Below are 6,936 nucleotides of genomic sequence, written 5' to 3'. Positions count from 1 at the left end.
AATTATATATTTAATGATATCTAATTTTTTTAATGAACAATCTTTTTAACCAGCTTTATAAGATGAACTTGTTACATCATTGAGATAGACCCACAGAGACAGGACTCCACGGTGCAGTCCATTTTTTTTTTGAATGGTAGACAAATTGTTTCCTTTTTTATAGTAGAACTCACTATAAAAAGTTATTATTATTATTATTATTTAATTTTTTTTTTGTGTGTGTAAAACGATAAGACTTAGAGTTGCAATTAAATCAACTTGAGCTGTGTTACATTGTTCAAATTTGATTTGAAAAATTAACGAATTTCCAAATATATTGAAGTTTGGTTATATAACGAGTTAATTTTAAACAAGTTTACAAGTTAAACGCGAGTTCAATTCGAGTAATTTTAATTTTTTATAATGCATATTTGCTTATCAATCCCAATGTTATATTGTTTAGCCTTGATTTAAAAATTTAATGAATTTCTAAATGTGTTAAACTTTTATTATGAATAAAATTTTTATAATATATATATATATTATATTTTTTAGGATGTGAGTTGACTTTTTAATTTTTTGACTATTTTAATCTGGGACTAAAAATTCTCGTTTGAGATGAATTTTTTGATTTTTTTGACTTTTGTAAGGGAAAAAAATAAAATGATTATGGGTTACATGAGATATTTTGTATTATTAATTTTTTAATGTATTTTATCTTTTTGTAATTATTTTAGCCTAGTAACCCCTCCAACTCACATTCCTTTTGAGGGGAAGATCCAGTTTGCATAAATAGAACTTTGACAATGAGCAAATCACACATATAATTGGATTTGCTTATTGAATTTATTCTAATAATTGAGTTCATATCATGCACATAACCATAACCCATAACCATCACAATACCATTCATGTCCTGCACTCCTGCCTTGCCTGCTCATATTGATGACATTTTCTAACAATTAAACTGATCTAAAATCCAATACATCTGTACTATTTTAAATTTAAGTATGCAATGGGGTCCAATACCATAAATTAACAATTTTTTAAATAGGAATCAGATCAAATGCCAAACAGGGTTGAACAATTGATTAAACAATAGGGTTTAGTTATTCTTTGCCCTGATTTCTGAATCCACAAATTTATGCTTGAAAAAGGCACAAAAATTAACATAATTGGACCTTACTAAAAGACAGAAAAGGTTAAATTATTGGACCTCACTAATAAAAATCAACCACTAGGCGCTGTTTGGGAAGAATAGGTTGGGGCTATTATAGCCTCAAAATGAAAATAAGCTAAAAAGTCTACTGTATCAACCCTTTTATTAAAAAAAAAGAAGAAAAGCTAGAGGACAAGCAGCAGCCTACACCCACAGCTATCCCACAGCTACAGACAGCTAGGTACTGTGCCACGGAAATTCATCCCACAACTGTTAAATTACAATTTTGTGCCTTTAGTTAATTTTGAAAAATAAAAAGTTAGGGACAAATTTGTCATTTTCACTTTAAATATCATTTCAACACATTTTTCAATATAACAACTCAAATAAAAATTCATCCCATCTTCCCAAACACAAAAACTAAAATATAACTAAATAGCCAAAAAATTTCTAACATAGCCACTTCCCAAACAAAGCCTTTATTGGACCATGACCCCCCAGTAGATATGCCATTTCCTTCGCTTATGAAAGATGGGAAAATAACAATATATGAGACCGTTATAAAATAATTACATTATAAATAAATTTGTACAAAATACAGAAAAAAGTTATACCATGATGAAAATGTAATTCTTTTACCACCGTTGAAATGTAATTTTTCATGGAAAATTATACATATTTTAAGCTAAAGTGAGCAATTTGTGTTCCACTTGAGCCCATTTTGGAGAGAGAGAGAAAAAAAAAAAACCACCTTTATTTTTGAATTTTTTTTTTTATCTTCAGTGATTTTTTTTCAAAATTACTTTTTGATCTGTCTTGTCAAGACGAATTTAAAAAATAATTTTTTTTAAAAAAAATTCAGAAAAAAGCAAGATAAACTAAAAAAAATTACTTATTTTGATTTATTTTTATCTTTTCCAAACAATCGATTAAACAATAGGGTTTAGTTATTACTTGCCCTGGTTTCTGAATCCACAGACAGAAAAGATTGACATTATTGGACCTTACTAAAAGACAGAAAAAACTAACATTATTGGACCTGACTAATAAAAATCAACCACTACTAGTAACATTATTGGACCCTGACCCCACTAGATAAGCCATCGCCTTTGTTTTTGAAAGATAGGGAAATTACAATCAATCATAAAATAACTAGCGGTAACCCGTGCGATGCACGAAAAAATAGATTATATATATTTTGTTTGATAAATAAATCATCTTAATCTTAAATTATATCTTAATAGCGACAAGCCATAATATTAAGCCATCTAGGTAGATGTTAATAATAATTAACCCACAAAATTTTACAATAAAATTTGATATGCATAAGAAATTATTAATTATAAAAATTGTTGAGAATAATAGTATCACAATCACTTGATAACATAAATAACTTGTATCAAACTAAACAAAATATTAAAAGAGAGAAATTTTATAAGTTCAGAAAAATTATCATAAATTTACTTAAACTTTTAAATCAGTGGTGTATATTATTATTGTGGGATCAAATTATGAATAAATATCAACTTTTAATTATAATTTATAAGTAGTTTTTAAAAAAATTTAATCTAAGTTTGTTGTCTTGCTTATAAAAAGAACTTCTCAAACAAATCATTAATTGATTATATTAGTAACTCTCTATCTTTGATTTCCTCTATCAATGACACACTCATATCATATCAAAGTATAAATCATTCTCCATAATTTGAATAATACTTGCATAGTTCCTACGTCATTTTAAAAAAATTAATCAAGATAAGAATGTCATAGTATTATAAAAATTATATAAAAGAATAGTTTTAATCTATTTTATTTATAAAAAAAATAATAAAAAGTTATTTGAATTGTACTTGAAAAAATATAAGAAATGATAGTTTTAATCATTATATACCAAAAAAAAAAAATTATATCGGTTACTCAACGAAAAAATGGTCAAATACAAATAGAGTCATAAACATTGAATTAAATCATATGGGCTTTAATTTCATATATTATATGAAAGCTTTATTTGTCTCGATCCTTCAATAAAATAAGGATCAAGAAAACAAATTTGATAAGAAATTGATTCTAAACTTAATTATTAAAAAAACAAAAATTTCAAAGAGAGAATTTAGAATGGGATTGAAGAAATACTATAACGAATAACAGCCTTATAAAAAAATAAAAATAAAAAAACATAACAATGATCTAATGCAAATTATTTTTAATAACTAATAGAAAGAATCTCAAATTATTACCTTTTATAAATATAGTGAAGAAAATTAATTTTGTGAGATTTTTGTGCTACCTTTTCCTATGTAGTCTTTATTATTTCATTATTAATACTATTCTCATTCAGAGCGATAATTATTTATTTATTTTTTTTATAATCTTTATCATTTGGTAGATAATAACGAATAATAAAAATTATCAAGAGAAGGTTAAGAATTTAATAGGATATAAAAAGTTATAGATAAGAGCATTTCATAAGATAAAAAAATTTAAAATAAAAAAGATAATATGTGATAGGAGAAAAAAAAGAGAGTAAATCAAAATAAAGATTTAGATATATATGTTTTTGATAGATATATAGATTAACAAATCATATCTTTATCTAAATTTTATTATTTTAATTTTTTGAAAATCAATTATTTAATCTTTATATTTATCTGTAGGCCACGAAATTAATTTTTATAAATTATTTATCAATTTTTATATGTTTATTTATCTATAAGTCATGAAATTATTTTTTAAAAATAATTTTCAAAATTTTTATCTTTATCTATAGGTCATGAAATAAATTTTCATAAATTATTTATGAATTTTATATGTTTATCTATAATGAAATTAATTAAGGTATGAAATGATGGGGAAAAAAAGAGAGTAATTTTGTTTTTTTTTTTTAAAAAAAAAATCAATTATTTAATCTTTATCTTTATTTGTAGGCCATGAAATTAATTTTTATAAGTTATTTATCAACTTTTATTTGTTTATTTATGGGAAGAAATTTTAAATTATCTATAAGTTATGAAATTAATTTTTTTAAATTAATTGTTTATTTTTTATCTTTATCTGTAGATTATAAAATTAATTTTCTGTTTTTATATGTTTATCTATATGGAGGAATTTTAAAATTCAAATCTTTATCCATAAGTAATGAAATTAATTTTAATTTTAATTAATCAAACAAATAAAAAATGAAGAAAAATAGAAAACATAAAAGGCAATCAAAGAAGGTTGCCACGTAGGAAAGAGAGTGTTTTAAAATTATGAGAATTTAAGAATAAATATTTGGAGGCTTTTGACAAAATAACTACATTTGGTTATATATATATATATAGTATAGATTACATTACAAAATGGATATTTTTTGGGGGTACAACTCAGAGTTGCATTAAGTATAGAAATAAATTTGCATAAAACACATAAGAAAATTACATCATTATAAAAATATAATTTTTTTATCACTGCTGAAATACAATATTCCATGGAAGATTATACATATTTTAAGCTGAAGTGAGCAATTTGTGCATCTCTAACGTTTTATTTTTTTTATATTAAATTTGAGCAAAGATTTCATTTGATATCATGCACTCAACATAGGTAGACCGGGTAGATGTCTGGCCAATCAATCGGCCAGTATAATTTTTTTACAAATTTTTGTAAGGAGGTGATCATTTGCGGAGACAACTAGCTGGATATTTGGCAGGTCATTCGGTGGTAAAAATGCAACAGTTATAAAAAGTGAATTGATAAAAGCTCCTAACTATCATCAATTAGTAAAATCTATATAATAACGTAGGACGGTTTTTGAATTTTCAATATATTTTTGTCCTATTAAGACATTTGAATGCCTCAGATCTATTCAAATTATAAAACAATGGCTAAATATATTTTTCCAAAAATGTCATACATGTACATTTTCTACTTTCTCGCTTCTCTCTCTTACTTTTTTCTTTTCTCACCCATCCTTCCATGATCTCATGATCCCACCTTCCTCCCTCTTTTATTTATTTATTTTTATTTTCTCCCATTTTTATTTTTCTCTCTATTTGTTTTTTTTTATTTTCTCCTTTTTGTTCACTCATTTTTATTCACACCGTACCTGTCACGACCAAAACCCAATATCCAGAGGTTTGACATCACGACAAGATAATTTCTGAGATCCTAACAAATTAATAGAGCAGCGGAGATAAAAGGTACCCAAACTTTTATTTAATAATAACAAAATATATGCATTGGAGCTACTGTTTAATTAAATTGTCAGAACTAAACTATGTTTACAAAGTGTTTTGTGCCTATCCCATGCACTGGTCCTAACATATCATCTGAAATGGGGAAACAACTATAAGCCTATGACAGAGTGAGAAATATTATATTGAGAGCAGGAGGGTATAAAAATTACTATAGATAATTATTGGGCTAAACAGAGTTTGATATTAAAATACTGAATATATACTACGGAAATCATTTGACATATAGTACAGAAATCATATAAATAAAATAATCATAATCACGGTACAGAACGGAACATAACAGATGTATGGACTCAAGAGTGGCTCATACGAACTCTAGAGGTGGCTCCCACAATAGTGTAGTACTTAGCTCTATACAACACTTAACTCTATACAACACTTTGCTCTACAATAGAACTCAGAGGATCAATGCATCCATAATAGACAGAGGGTCACAAAGTGACCAATCAAAAGACCAATAGTTATTTAAATCTTCCAAAACATGAGACCTCGGTGATGATACTTATAAAATAATTACTCAAAACACATTTTAATAAATAATTATACCATGAGTTTTTTTATTATATAAAATAAGATTATAAAATAAATAATATAATTAAAAATACTAATATAATTTATAAATATTTTATGATAACTTAAAGGGATTTTTATTGATAAGTCCAATTTAGAAGTGTTTTAACCCAAGAAGTCTATGAAGGAATTTTTTAACCCATTTAGTCCCATGTATGTATAGTTTTATTCCATAAAGTCCATTTTCTTGATTTAGACTATTTTCTTGGACACTTATGCCCTTATATTCAATTTTGATACCTTTATAAATATTTTTTGAACGATTAGCAATTTAATGATGTGAATATTCATATTTTAAAATTCACATTGGTAGGAATGTAAAATTGGTTCGTGGGCGGCCCGAAACCCGCCCGCGAGCCGGGACGGGCCCGGCCCGTTGACAATGTGAATATTCACATTGACATATTAACGTTCACATTAATAGGAGTGTAAAATTGGTCCGCGTCCCGTGGCGGCGCGAAACCCGCTCGCGGCCCATGGGTGGCCCGGGCGGGCCCGATCCGCCCCATTGACAATGTGAATATTCACATTGACATGTTAACATTCACATTGATAAGAGTATAAAATTGGCCCGCGGCCCATGGGCGGCCGCCCACCCACGGCCCTCAAATTTTAGACTTTCTCCTCAAATTTTTTTTTTGAAAATTTATCTCAAAACACAAACCAAATACACTCATAATTTTTTAATTCATCATGTCAAGTTGAATTTTAAAAATCTATAACTTTCTAAAAAAATTCAAAAAAAAAAAAAAAACCAAAATTAACTTCCCAAAATGCCCTTTACTTTTGGGTTTGAACGGCCTGCAGTTAGCTAGCCGAACTCGACGGTCTAGGTCAACCCATTATGAGCTCATTTTGGGTCCATCTTAATAATATAAATTGATAGGACTTGTTGAGTTCTTTATTCTTGTAAAAAATTATATTGATCGAATATTAATAATTACTTAATGAGATTATATTTGTATGAATAATTTATTTTTAAAATCAAAATTA

This window comes from Camellia sinensis, chromosome 13, assembly GCF_055761805.1.
Source record: "Camellia sinensis isolate YWXY chromosome 13, ASM5576180v1, whole genome shotgun sequence".
NCBI lineage: Eukaryota > Viridiplantae > Streptophyta > Magnoliopsida > Ericales > Theaceae > Camellia > Camellia sinensis.
Note: the sequence above shows the minus strand (reverse complement) of the source record.